General features: G+C 47.5%; 1 protein-coding gene across 1 annotated transcript in view; it reads right to left on the bottom strand.

The window, feature by feature from the left end:
* The window catches only part of GPBAR1 (G protein-coupled bile acid receptor 1), a 16,191-nt gene extending 5,174 nt beyond the window's left edge, over positions 1-11,017 (bottom strand). The window contains exon 1 of the mRNA XM_018552574.1: positions 10,931-11,017. The gene's annotated coding sequence lies outside the window, so the exon portion shown is untranslated. The remainder of the gene's footprint in view (positions 1-10,930) is intronic.
* Positions 11,018-15,147: the final 4,130 nt, after the last annotated feature.

Genomic DNA, 15,147 nt, shown 5'->3' on the forward strand with positions numbered 1-15,147 from the left:
AGGGGGCGTGCGGTGCGTTGAAGTCAATGGCACCGCAGCCACGTCCCCCGCCCGCAGTGCGATCGCCCGCACCAGAACATGTGGCACATCAGTACCTGCGTTCCGGTCCAGTGACATCTGCTTTTTTTGCCACGCCCCCTCCCGCCCCTGAACGCAGGAAGCCAGCCATAATGCGATACAGTGTGTTTCAGAGGCTGACCGCTCCGGAATGCACTGTTTAAGATGTGAACCGGCCCTTATAGGCTAAGTTCGCCTCTTGGACCATGTTTCGTGTTACACCTATATTCAGGGTATTGTTGCATTATAACAACTCTGACAGTTCTTGTCCCCAGGGCCACCCCTGTGCTAGGCTGTATGCTGACTGAGGCCATAGAGTTGGGGGGTGCTCAGCTGCTGCTGATAGAGCTTTGGAGGGGGGAAAGTCGGGTTCTTGTGGGGCAGCGTTGGATGCGGAGGGATGGTTGGCTGTGGGACCAGACTTAAAGCTGTGCCTGTCCGTGGCTCTCTGTCCAATCCCGCCCAGCTCACTGACGTCACTGGTTGCCGGGAGCTCGATGGGATGCCAGCCAGAGCGTCCCGCTCAGCTCCCTGACAACTGATGATGTCTGTGAGCTGGACGGGAAGCCGCATAGTGCTGAAAGAACATGATAGGTTGCTAAGAGCTCATTATAGGGATGGCCCTGCTTGTCTCTCCCCCAGCCAGTGACTGGCTAGTAAAAGAAGAGGCAGGCTGTCACTCTGATCTCTCCTCCTATCAACCTATGCTTTGCATTGCAGCCAGGCTGATTGGCTGCTTGTGCTGCTTCACCCTCCCCCAGTCTGAGCTCCGCTATACAGGGACTGCTAGAGGCTGATAGAAGTCAAGTTTGGGTACTTACTTCAAATGATGTATATACTGCTTCACCTCTCAGCTCTCTTTTCTGGCCAACATCCCCATCATCTGAGCTGTATCATGCCGGGAAGTTCCCCTAGGTCAGTGTCTGTGATGGGAGATGTGGACCTGGTGGGGCAGGTCAGAGGGATCACACAGACGTAATGAGATGTGTTATGTTATATGCCCGGGTTTAATATTTAACCTCGCTCCGGGAGAGTGTCACCCGTGTGCGAAGTCTCCATGTTTGGCGACATGCGGCAATATACGCCGACATAAAGAAAAACGCACATTTTCATTATGAGGGTAAATAGAGTTTCTAGGTGTCTGGAAGAATGCCCCGTCCCATTCCGGAGCCGGTTTGCAAACACGCTCGTGATTAATGAAAGGACGGCAAACAGAATAGGGAACAGCGCGGGCGGAATTAAAGAATCCAATGTTGACTTTGACTTCAATTTCTTCACTGCGTGCGAACATATGACATCACTATTGTTCAAATGTTGTTCCCCCCGTCAGCCTGCGAGGAGCCTGCTTGAAGTGCACCTGTCAGTCATTTTAAACCTGACCTCCGTCCTTCCCTTCAGTCTTCTATCTGACCTCTGTCCTTCCCTTCAGTCTTCTATCTGACCTCCATCCTCCCCTTCAGTCTTATATCTGACCTCCATCCTCCCCTTCAGTCTTCTATCTGACCTCCGTCCTCCCCTTCAGTCTTCTATCTGACCTCCGTCCTCCCGTTCAGTCTTGCACAGTTGTACCGGCTCCTCTCCTGGACTGAAATGGCTTCCTCTGATATCACTGCACACTGCGAGCTTCTCACAATGTGCATTAGAAGCTGAAGCAAGCCAGATAGAACCCGCCTCATTTCCAGGGTTGCCACCTGTCCGGGATTCAGCCCGGACAGTCCGGGTTTGGAATCTTGTGCCTGGGTGTCAGGCCAGCTGATACCCAGACACAAGTTGTCATAATTTGAGGCAGACAGGGGCAACCTCAGGGTCCTGGTGTTCAAAAGTTCCTGATTCTGGGCGCGGGAGCGAGCAGCGATAACGAGTTAAGTTTAAAATGATTTTAAGCAGTTTTGTGTTTTTTTACACTTCTTGCCTATATCTACTGCTTGCTAGCAGTAGATATAAGCAAAGAAAACCGGACTGACCTGTTCCCAGAAGCTTCTTAGCTTCCATCTGAACTCCTCCATATAACTTGGAACCCCCCTCTTTCCTAAGGGTTGCTACCTTTTCTTCAAGTGAAACCTGAACACTCTAGCGCTGCATGCAGCAATTTTTAGGTGGCTATGCGAAGCCTCAGGTGGGCTATGCGGACTCTCAGGTGGCTGTGTAGGGCAGCATGGTGTCAGGATGATTACAGGCACCTGCGACTCACAGGAAGGCTGCCGAGGTCCCCAGCAAGCACTGGACCTCAGTGCCGGCACTAATTAGTGTCTGGTGTCCGGGTGTCAGCTGGCCTGAAACCTGGACACAGGACTCAAAAACTGGACTGTCCAGGCGAATCCCGGACAGGTGGCTACCCTACTCTTTCCCTCTCTGCACCCTGAGTTTTACCCCCCAAATCACCCTGGCTTGGCTGTTTCTGTCCGTCCCTAATATGAACCTTGACCTGATTAACCTTTTCCCCCATTCCCCTCTCTGCTCTGACCAGTCTCTGTACCCTGTCCTGCCTTTCCTTCCATACCCCTCCAGGAGTGAAATGATCGTTTGGGCACTCAGGCATTGCCCAAGGGCCCACGGCCAGGAAGGGGCCGTGTCCTCCCTCCTAGGGTTACTACCTGTCAGAGATTTACCTGGACAGTCCAGGTTTTGAGTCCTGTATGTGCTGTGTTCATGTTTCAGGCCAGCTAAGACCCGGTCACAAGATATCACAATGTCAGATGGACAGGGGCAACCACGGGGCCCTGGTGTTCCAGCTGCGAGCTGCAGAGAACCAGCACTGGATCAGGGAGGTGGTGAGTTTAACTCGGAGGGGTTCTGTGAACCTTTGTGATACCTGCCGGCGGCCATCTTGGTGATGGACCCCGGCAGGGAGAGGAGGCCTCGTTCACCGCCAGGACAGGAAGTGCCTGAACAAGAAGCAAGTAGAAGAATTTTGATGATTGAGTTTAGATCTGCTTTATCCTTGTAGACAAGGGAATGGGCCTTTCATTGTGACTGAGCTAAAAATCTAAAGCTCAGCTGCACTCCAGCCAAAAAATGGTGTAAATGGGGTACAATAGCATCTAATACTTGCCAACGCATTTCAGATTAATGGCATCGCACAATCTGTTGCAGGGGTCAGCAACTTTTTCCACATTAAATGTCCTTTCACAAGCACCAGACGGCGAACAATAGCGCATTGTAGTCTTAGTTTGTTTTCAGTCTTTAGCACTCATATCTGTACCGCTAATGGCAAGTCACTCTCATTCATTTCTATATAATAATAATGAGTGTAACTTGTCATTAGCAGTACGAGTGCAAAACGCGGATTACCTGGTGTACACGCAAAACATGGTCAGCCCCAATGAATGGATTAGGAACCTCAGATCAGCCCCAATGCATGCACTTAACTCTTCACATCAGCCCCAATGCATGCAAGGCAGCCCTCAGATCATGCACAATGCATGCACATCAGTCCTTAGATCGGACCTCATGCATGAACTTCAGACCTCAGATCAGCCCCAATGCATCCACATCAGACCTCAGATCTGACACAATGCATGCACATCAGACCTCAGATCAGCCCCAATGCATACACCTAACTCTTCACATCAGCCCTAATGCATAAACATCAGGCCTCAGATCATCCCCAATGCATGCACTTAACGCTTCACATCAGCCCCAATGCATGCATTGGGGCTGATGATCCAACAACTTCAGCGCAAAATTATAGCTAATTCGCCTACAAACGTCAGGTGGTCATAAAAATCTGGCCACTCAGTGTATAAGTCCTATGGTTGTAAAATAGAATGGCCAAGAAGATCATGGGGGCGTGATGGACAGGTATCCACAAACCTTTAGTAGCTGCTACCAATCCTAATGACTACGGAAAATTGTATACTTACCTATCGGTAATTTTCCTTTCCTGACGCCAATACATGGCAGCATACAATGGGTATGGCTCCGCCCCCCACCCATTGTATGCTGCCATGGATTGGCGTCAGGAAATTTATTTTACCTTGGTGTCCAAACAAGCAAAAATCGCCCCGGAGAACAATGGGCAGGAAAATAATGTCTCATACTCAAAAAAGCCAACAAAGCAACGGGACCCACCACAATTTCTATCCAGCTACAGAGGAGCACATGGCATTCCATACTCTGCCACTCTCTACACAGAAGACTGCCGGATCGCTTCCACACACAGTTGGGTAACACTATTGGGGGTTTTAGTTATTTCTCTGAGGTCAAAAATAGCTCTTGCTGTTTATGGCCAGACCTACCCAACGGCTCTTTCACATTTAGACAATTTGTCTGGTGGTGTGGAATGTACAGTGCAGAGTGGAGTGGTGTGGAATGTACAGTGTGGTGTGGAATATTTACAGTGCAGAGTGGAGTGGTGTGGAATGTATAGTGGAGAGTAGAGTGGTGTGGAATGTACAGTGCAGAGTGGAGTGGTGTGGAATATACAGTGCAGAGTGAGGGGTGTGGAATGTATAGTGGAGAGTTGAGTGGTGTAGAATGTATAGTGGACAGTAGAGTGGTGTGGAATGTACAGTGCAGAGTGGAGTGGTGTAGAATGTACAGTGCAGAGTGGAGTGGTGTAGAATGTACAGTGCAGAGTGGAGTGGTTTGCAGCATACAAAGTACAGCACAGGGTATAGAATGTAAGGTACAGTGTGTAGCTCTATAAATAAGGTAAATAAAATACACTAAGTACACATATAATCTGTTAGAAGATTGTTAAAATGGATGGTCTGGGGCAGGTGTAGGCAACCTTGGCTCTCCAGCTGTGCTGAAACTACACACCCCATCATGCTTCTGCCTCTGGGAGTCATGCCTGTGGCTTGCAATGCCTTATGGGATTTGTAGTTTCAGCACAGCTGGAGACCCGAGGTTGCCTACCTCAGGTCTGGGGTCTCTTTAATGCAGCCTGGTCAGCTTACAAAACAAGTCAGAAATAAAGTATCCTGCAAAAGAAAACCCTTTATAACCTCCTCAGTATCCCGCGTCTCCCTCCGCCCCTCCGCTTCAGCACTGCAGCATCCACCATTCTTTTTTTTTTGGCACTTGACACTTCTGGGAGTGTCGGATACCAGTGATCCCCCACCTCACACCGTGGTTCCTTCCTCAGACTCCAGTGTCACTGCTATATCTTGAAGTCACATGGGAGTCAGTGGAAGAAACCACTGAGTGCTGCGGGGAGGAAGAGGAGATTAATCTTCCAGGAAGTGTCAGTTTCTCTTTGTTACATTGTTGATCAACGTCACAAGCATCCAGAGAGGTGAGTGTGTTGTGTTCTGTAGCCGGGGTTTCTTTTATTGGCATTTTGATTTTAGTAACAGAGCATGTAAAATGACGTGCAGGCTCATGTACAAAACAATAGAAAAAAACAGCGTGGAGTCCCCTCCCCAATTCATACCAGGCCTTTAGGTCTGGTAGGAATTTTAGGGAGGACCCCAATGCCCAAAAAAAAAAGTGTGGGGTCCCCCCTAAAATCCCTTACCAGACCCTTGATCACAGGCCCTCAACATGGGGAGGGGGGTTGGTCAGGGGGGGACCCGAGGACAAGGGTTCGGTAAGGGATTTTAGAGGTGACCCCACACATTTTTTTTTGGCATATGGGGTCCACCCTAAAATTTCCGCCAGACCTAAAGGGTCTGGCATGTATTGGGGAGGGGACTCAGCGCTGTTTTTTTTCTAACATTTAGCAACACAAATTCATTCAGAGCGAGATATGGAGGCATCCGAAAATTTTTGTTATCAGAAATTTCAGATATGTTTGGATTCGTTATTTTTTCATTCAGAAATGTTGATGCATCTGAAAGTCGTATGAATTTCAATTCGGAAAGAAACGAATTGCACATGTCTGGATACAACGCACATGCAATGGCCAGGTGCGTTGAGGGGCCGTTGTGAAATAAATAATAGATAAATCACACTCACTGCCGCAGTGCCTGTGTGTGTGAACGGAGCACTATAAGAAAAGATCCGGAATATTACAGATATATATTCCAGGTATATACAAGCAGGGACATTGTAACAATAACCAATCTCTGAACAAAAAACAGCCGTGAGCTGCTGAGATTTGGCGCCCACGCGCTTTTTAACCTGATTTTACGCTCATCTGATCGAAGCTCAGGAAATCTATCAGGAAAGGGATTCATGTGTGGGCATTTTTTCCCTTCCTTTCATGCTGATAAGGAAGCAACCCGACAAATAATAAAATATTTTTTCCCCATTCTGATTAAATAAATGACAACAAAAAAAAAGTTTCCATGTCCGGGTTTTATACGCATTCAGCATGCAGGAAAACAAACGCCGGGGCTCAGCTGCACCAAGTATCTCTAATGTCCTATTAGGCTGAGATGACACAGAGTAGAGCACCTTTATGAGAAGCTTCTGATAGAAGCAGTCATTCCCTATCTCATGACCTACCTATGTGACTCAACTTGGGTGCTCCAAAATACCCCACTGGAGTCAGTGTCAGGTGTCATTATAATTTCAAATACCGACCTCGTATAACAGCTGACACTGACATTAGGACACTGTCTTATTAGCGCTTTCCGTTCAAGGCTGCTGTCTCCACAGTCAGTGCTGTGCAGGTGTGTTGAACATCAGTTCATTTGTAACTGCGGTGCGAGAAAAAATGGACGCCCCACTTGTGATTTGAACGAAAGAAGAGCATTGCGCAGGATTCGTTTTCGTATTTATCGAAGACTTTGTGCGCAGTATGGAGAAAGTGTTTTGTCGCGAAGAAGTGTATATGGATGGATAGAGAAGTTCAAGGAAGGTCGCACAAGTGTTAGCCATCAAGACGGAGCCGGACGCCCGTCCACGCTGAGGACAACATTGAGCGTACACCTATAGCCCTGATCTTGCTCTATCAGACTTTCACCCACGAGGACAAAGATTCCCCTCTGATGAAGAAGTGAAGACAGCGGGGCATTCGTGGCTCGCAGCTCAGCCTAAAACATTTTTGAATGAGGGAATAGGAAAGCTTGTTGACAGATGGACAAAGCGAGGAGATTACGTCGAAAAATTATGTGTTTGTCTTTTCTAAAAGCTGATTAAAATAAATTCTACAGCCAGGGTGCGGATAATTTTTGACTCGCCCTCGTGTATTTAATTAAACAGAATGGAGGGGGGGAAAAATAATTCTAATATGTCGCGTTTCTTCCTTTTCAAGGCCAATTTATACTGTTACACTTTAACACATGCATTGCAATGCGCTAAAATGCATGTGTCCAGGTTCCTCTATAATAACATAGTGTCTGTTCACCTCATATAACATACCTTTTGATCAGGGGCGTAACTACAGATTATGGGGCCCGATAGCAAAATTTTAATAGGGCCCCATTGCAAACCCTTTAAAATCTAAATCAAGGACAGGTAGCAGTAAAGCTGTCTGCATAGTCTCTTCCTGTACATCTGATATCAACTCTTCTTGATTGGAAATCCCATAAGGGGTACGGGGTCAACAGCAACTTCAGCAATCATTCATGGGGCTCCCTTCCACCCCCAGGCCCCATAGCAGCCACAGGGGCTGCTATGGCTTTTGTTACGCCCCTGGTTTTGATGCATTTTCATGCGTTGGCAATAGGTATTAACAAGCCTTGGTGACCCTGCACTAGAAGAGACATTCACCTCTGCAGAGACCTGTTTTTCCTGCCATCACTGCAGCCTCCTTGAGACTCTTGTGTATTTGACACTGCTGAGAGCATTGGCTATCTGTGTCCCCCACCATGTGCTTTGGTTCAGTCCTTCAATCCCTAAGTCACTGCTGAGTCCTCTATGATGTAGGGCTTGAAAGAAAAAAACCACAGCGCGCTTGGGGGGGACATGCATCCAACACTACTGGAAGCACCAAATGACAAAGAGACAGACAGCACTGGAACTGAGCAAAGGAAGGTGACACAGGCCATTAAAGAGGGAGGTAGAATCTTTCTTCTACAGCAGGAAACTCGTGTTTTTTAATTGTATAGAGACCTGACATGGTCTGCTTAACCTGGCTTGTTATGTATCCATGTGTACATCTTCACTTGGCATGTATCCAGTAGGGTTGCCACCTGTCCAGGATTCACCTGGACAGTTCGGGTTTTGAATGCTGTGTCCAGGTTTCATGGCAGCTGAGACCCGGACACAAGATGTCAGGCAGACAGGGGTAACCAAAATTAAGATAGGGGCTACTGGCCCCCCACTGAAAATAGTGTCGACTGTGATATTTACATATGAATGGGAGGTGCTATTTACTTATGAATAAACCAGAACTCATTCTCCCCCAAAAAAATGTCCGTGCGTCGCTAGAGTGTTCGGGTTTCGCTGGAAGAAAAGGTGGCAACCCTAGTATCCAGTGAAGCCAGGAATGTTTGAATCCCCACGTTTCTTGCTTTTTTTCAGGTCATCTACTCACTAGGTAGTTAAGCCATCAGCCATTATTAAACACATCAGCAATGGCAGAGTTCTATCCTGGCAGCTTCAATTCAACTCCATGTTGACTACATCATGGCACCCAATATGTTGATTTCAGTGTGTATGATGAAAGGCAACAAAAAGGGAATTCCGTGTACTAGAGCTGGCCAAACATTCAAAGTTTGTCCCCTCGAGGCTTTATCTTGGGCAATGTGAAATCCTTAAACCCCCATCAGACCTTTATGATCCATTGCAATGCATCGAGGAACCAAAAACTGGACCAGCAGCATTTTTAACACAGCAAACCAATAAAAACAGCTTTGCCTTGTGATGAATGCGGGTCTGTTGGCACCTACTGTACCTGCGTGTTGGGTGCCATTTTAAATGAATGGCACTGCAATGCACTACACAAGGTGCCGCCTGTTACTGCAAGCATAGGTCTAAAGGGGCACTACAAGATTCGGACCATACATGGGGGTCATAAACAGACTATACACAATTCCACAAAAAGCCAAGCCAGCGCCAGATAGGAACCTCCACCAGCCACAAATTGAATCTTGTGTTCCAGGCAGGCCGTCCCGTTACAGATGAGGGATTACGGACCATACACAGACCATAAACTGGCCCTACATGCACCATACATAGAACATACACAGAACATAAACTGGCCCTACATGGACCCTACACAGAACATACACGGACCATATACAGAACATAAACTGGCCCTACATGGACCATACACAGACCATAAGCAGACTATACACAGAACATACACAGACCATAAGCAGACTATACACAGACCATACACGGACCATACACAGACCATACACAGACCATAAGCAGACTATACACAGAACATACACAGACCATAAGCAGACTATACACAGACCATACACGGACCATACACAGACCATACACAGACCATAAGCAGACTATACACAGAACATACACAGACCATAAGCAGACTATACACAGACCATACACGGACCATACACAGACCATACACAGACCATAAGCAGACTATACACAGAACATACACAGACCATAAGCAGACTATACACAGACCATACACGGACCATACACAGACCATACACAGACCATAAGCAGACTATACACAGAACATACACAGACCATAAGCAGACTATACACAGACCATACACGGACCATACACAGACCATACACAGACCATAAGCAGACTATACACAGAACATACACAGACCATAAGCAGACTATACACAGACCATACACGGACCATACACAGACCATACACAGACCATAAGCAGACTATACACAGAACATACACAGACCATATACAGAACATACACAGACCGTACATGGACCATACACAGACTATACAAAGACCATACATGGACCATATACAGACCATACACGGACGATACATGGACCATATACAGACCATACAGAGACAATAAACAAACCATACACAGAGCATATAAGGACAATATACAGATCATACACAGACCATTCACGGACCATACACAGACATTATATAAACCATACACAGACCATACACAGACATTATATAAACCATACACAGACCATACACTGAGCATGCACAGACCATTCACAGACTTTACATGGATCATACACACACATGACCAGATCTATACAATCCCTACCAATTTTCTAAATCAATCAAAGTAAATACAAAACTTGCTTGATAACGGACCACATGCCTATAAAGTTCAACCACCTCTATAACTTTTTGTGTCTTTGGGGAGATCTCCAATCACTTCTCGTTCTAAAACCGAGAGGGAATCACCAAAGTAAGGGGGAATCCCCTCCTAGTGACCGGAGCATGCATCCCTACTGTTCCTGGGAAAGTTTGTATTTTCCAATTACATTCTGTCCCAGTGGCAATGGTCACCAGAACAATTAAAGTGAGTGAATCCTTCAATTTGGGGTGAATCCCTCCAGCGGGGAGCGGAGCCACCCAGGTCACCCTTATTCAGGTATCTTGTATAAGGGCGATCTGCATTTCTCCAAAACGCCGGTTGTGTTCTATATGGGACTACAAAAACAAAGCAAAAAGCGCTGCGTTTGCATTCGCTGTGCTGGATTTGTCCGATGTTCGGTGGTGCCGCCATTGGCCGAGCACCCGTTCCACCGTTCCATTCTTTTTGGCTGTTGGAGATTTTCAGCGATAAAAAGGGCTTACCCTTTCCCCCATTGATCCCAAACTAAACGTAGTGTTCTAGCATTAGATATACTTCAAGTGCAGGGATTTTCAATCCCATCTAGATGATGTCTGAGCGGCGGAAAAATCGCCACAGTGCGCTTATCTGCAAAGAAGATCCCAAATGGCGTGAACGGGCAATTAAAAAAAAAACAGATGGATCCTCATTGCCAGAAACAGAAGCATACACAGCAGTAATAGACAGATAATGATCGTTGGGTTATTTCATGCAGGAAGGATTCAGATAGTATGATGATTGGCAGGTTTGTGTAGAATATTTTGGGGGTCTGGGTGAGCCTGGGATGGTACCTTGGTGAGATGGGACGGTTGAAGCATCCTGGTGGAGTCCTCCAGTCTGCCCGGCTATCTCTTGTCTGTCTGGTCACAGATTACTTCTCTGTCTTCAGTGCCAGGGGAAGTGTTACTATAAGTCCCTCCACCCTGAGCCTGAGCCGTCCCTCCTCCTGTGACACACAGCGGCTGATGGCTTCTCTTCATTCAGCAGCATCTGAGGAGCCATCACAATGAAGGATGTCCCAGAGAAGGGAAAGAGATACTTTGTAGCAGATTACAGAATGTGGATTCTTTGATACTGATTCCTTCCTGGACCGGCCCGGGGATTCCATCCTGATTTTATTTTTTATTTTATAGTTTTTGTTACTTTCAAAATAGAATGCAAGTCAATACACATACTTAGCATAGCGCCAGGGCTGTCCTTATGATGAGGCAGCCTGAGGCTGTTGCCCCAGGCAGCATCATCTCTTTGGGCCATGTTGGGGGGCGGCGGGCTGCACAATGTGCCTGCTGCCCTCTTTATGACCAGAACGTCCCAGGCTGTCAGGAGCTGGGTGGGGAGATGTTAAGGGCCCATACATACCCACCCAGCTCTTAGCATCCAGTGACTGGCTGGGATACCAGGCAGAGCATCCCAGGTTGCTAAGAGCCTGCAGAGGTCGGCATCACCAGCACCCCATTACCACCACCAATAAGGTGCGCCACTAGCACATTCTCACCCCACTGATTCGGTGGTATTTTCGGTATCGGTGAGAACCACTAGCACCCTACCCCATCACAGGTGGCAATAAGGCTTGGTAGACCCATACAAAGCGCAGGGCTTTAGGGACTCATTCCCACAAGAATGTTGCACTAAGCACACATTACCACGCGTTTAGTGCATGCTATCGCACAGATCGTCTAGTGATCGCCCCCCCCCGCAATGCATCAATGCATAATATTGCGGTTCTGCATGTTGCCACCGGGAGGTGTGTTAGGGTGGCATTTAAAGGAGAACTATGGGGGTCAGGGCTTTTCCCCATAGTTCTAACGGGTAACGGGAGGACACAAACTAGCGTCCTCCCGTCACCCAAAGCTCAGTATACAGCGAGCTATAGCTCCCAGTATACTGAGACCACTGCAGCTGGGAGGGATGCAGACAATACTGTCGAGATCCGCCCAGCTGCGTGATTGACAGCTGGCTCTGCCTATCTAGAAGGGAATCCAGCCCCTCCCCTGTCACGACTCTCTGTCGGCACAGGATCGAGAAGTGAGCGAGCGCTGGTATGTGTTCGCTCACTTCCCGATCTACTGAGTTGACCTGTGACAGTCTCATTGTCACAGGTCGGCTAGAACTATGAGGCTGAGTGAAAATTACTCACCTCAGAGTTCTCCTTTAAGCAAACGGCAATGCGCGGCAATCGCATCTAAAAGGTACATGTACTTTTTTTGCGACACGTGGCTGTTTTAGCCGCAAACGTGTAAGATTGCACGGGTGGAATCGTGGCGGGAAACCGACGCAACTGGGGTGCCATTATAAAATAACGGCACCGCCAGCGCGATCGGCGGTGGTGGGCAACTCTGTGACCGCAAAGGCAATCCGCGTGGTATCGTCACGGATCGCGCAAGGTGTGAACCTGGCCTAAAACTTTACAGCTGAACTCCGAGCACAAAACCTTCCATCTGAGTATATTCCTCAATAGCCACAAAGGATATAAATCCACTTTGTAAGCACCCAATGCCTTTGCAAACCCGGGTATTACCTTGTATGAGTAGCGGTGACATCATCACTGTGCTGTATGTAGCTTGTGCAGCACTACTTTATTGTAAACTGACAGTCAGAATAAAATGTGAACAGAAATACAGAAATGCATTTTTGTATATTTTACAAATAACAGTTTTATAAAAATAAAAAATAAAAACACAAAAAAACTTTAATTTACTTTTTTTTGGTAACACTGTACCTCTTTCTCTGTGCACAGAGAGATGCACAGCGCCACCTGCAGGCTGTAGAGGGTGGTACACTGACTTCTAATAAGCCTGCCATGGAGATCACATGATCGGGAAGCACGCTGATTGGTTCCCAATCCTGAAACCTGCAGCTGTCAGCCCACAGGACTAAGACAGCACACAGCCACGCGCTCCTAGTTCACAACTGCAACGTAGATAAACGTTCTCACGCCAAGTCTGGGAACGTTACTCTACTACGCATTGCCAACGCCAACAGCTCGCGGCATGCCGGACGAGGTCCTGGAACTTTCTCACATCCCGGAGATATCGTGATGTTTATCTACATCAGATACTGAAATGTTTGGCTGCCTTTGTATCCAACATTAAAGTCTTTTTGGATACACTTTTGACCTTTATATTTTATTTGACATTATCAGAAGCCGAAGGTTCTGTGGAAGGTGCTGGATCTCTGCCCAGTTATAGATCTAGTGATAGGACTGGCTGCTCTGGGCTGCCATTAAAAGAGGAAGGGAGACTTTTCACACATTTGTGTATTTGCATCCTGTTTGTTCCTGGAAATGCGGTTGGCGCTCACACAGAAGACTGGCAGTGGGTATAATTCTCAAAGTGCTGTCAGTTCTTATCAGACGGATCTGTGAACCCGGCTACACCCTGATTACCTGTCTACAGTTGGCTTTATCAGATTGAAAAGGAAAACATGTGACTCTAGTGATATGTAAATCCGATGTAACCCATAACCGGGCAACGTTCAGTTTGCTCGGTGTACTCTGCGGCACAAACAATTGCCCCTTTTATTAAATAAAATATTATTTTACTTTTTTTCCCCCTCATCCTCTATTGGCATCTCAGTGCTACTGATCTTCTGCAGCCTCTTTCAGCCACTTCCTGTCTACATGCGCCTACGCCAACGTTGGCTCCACATCATTGTTCTGGGCTGGCTTCCTGATGGTGGCAACAGCTGAATAGGACGTTGGAGCTCCTCTCCTCTCCTGATTCAATTGGCTGCAAGGCCTCCATTGTAGTTGAAGCTGATTGTTGATACAGATAGCGCTTCCCTTGACTTGTTTATGGATATACCGTATGATTTATACTAGGGATGCAGTGCACCAATATTGATACTACCGATGCCGAAACCGAGTATTTGGGCGAGGACTTGTACTCGCCCAAATGCTCCGATACCTTCCCAGATACCGGAACTTCCGGTCAGAGGAAGATTTTCTCTGGCCGGCAGTGCCGTAGGGGACCCGTGCGCCAGCTTCCTATGCGATCAGGAAGCGGGGCGGTGAGTTTTGACCCACCTCCCAGCTTACTGATTGGAAGGAAGCCAGCTCCATGCTGATTAGCCCGGGAAGCCGGCTTCCTGGCCAATCAGCATTGAGCCGGCCGAACAGCCGACTGCTTGCTGATTGGCCGGGAATCCGGCTTCCCAGCCAATCAGCACCGAACAGCCAACTCCTTGCTGATTGGCTGGGAATCTGGCTTCCCAGCCAATCAGCACCGAGCTGGCCGACCAGCCAGCTCGATGCTGAATGGCTGGAAAGCCGTCTTCCCAGCCAATCAACAAGCTGGGTCATTACTCACCACCTGGCTTCCTGACTGGCCCGGAAGCCAGCTTGATGCTGATTGGCTGGGAAGCTGGTTTCCCGACCAAGCACAATTAAGCCGGCCAGACAACATTGAGCCGTCTTCTCGGGCAATCAGAGTGCCCGGGAAGCCAGCTCCATGCCAGCGGAAGCACTGGCATTGGTGCATCCCTAATTTATACATATACTTTGTATTTCCTCATAAACATTTTATTAACTTATTATATTTTATATCGTACTTTCCACCCCGAGCACTAAAAAAAAATAGTTTCTTTTAAACTTTGTATTTGGCCCTGCCAATAATGTTTATTTGAAGAGAAGGAAAAAGCCCCGTGCATGGTACAGTGACAGTGACACATTTATTATCATCAGATCCTGGATCCTGCAGGGTAAGGAGCACCTACTAAAGGTTTGTTTGAATGGAAATGTCAGATACAGCCAACGCGTTTCGGTGGGATTTGGTCACCGCCTGCATTCAGCTAATAGCAGATGGGTCAGAGCCTTCCATTGGATAAGTGTTATGATCTGGGGTGGCTTCAGTCGGTCAGGTCTCGGTTCAGCAACGTTATGAGGTCAGCTGTCTACCTGAATATACTGAATGATCAGGTTTTTCCATCAATGGATTATTTCTTACCTGATGGCATGTTGGGCATATTCCATGATGACAATGCCAGGACTCATCGGGCTCAGATTGTGAAA

Source organism: Nanorana parkeri, unplaced genomic scaffold, assembly GCF_000935625.1.
Source record: "Nanorana parkeri isolate BGI_ZX_2015 unplaced genomic scaffold, ASM93562v1 scaffold92, whole genome shotgun sequence".
NCBI lineage: Eukaryota > Metazoa > Chordata > Amphibia > Anura > Dicroglossidae > Nanorana > Nanorana parkeri.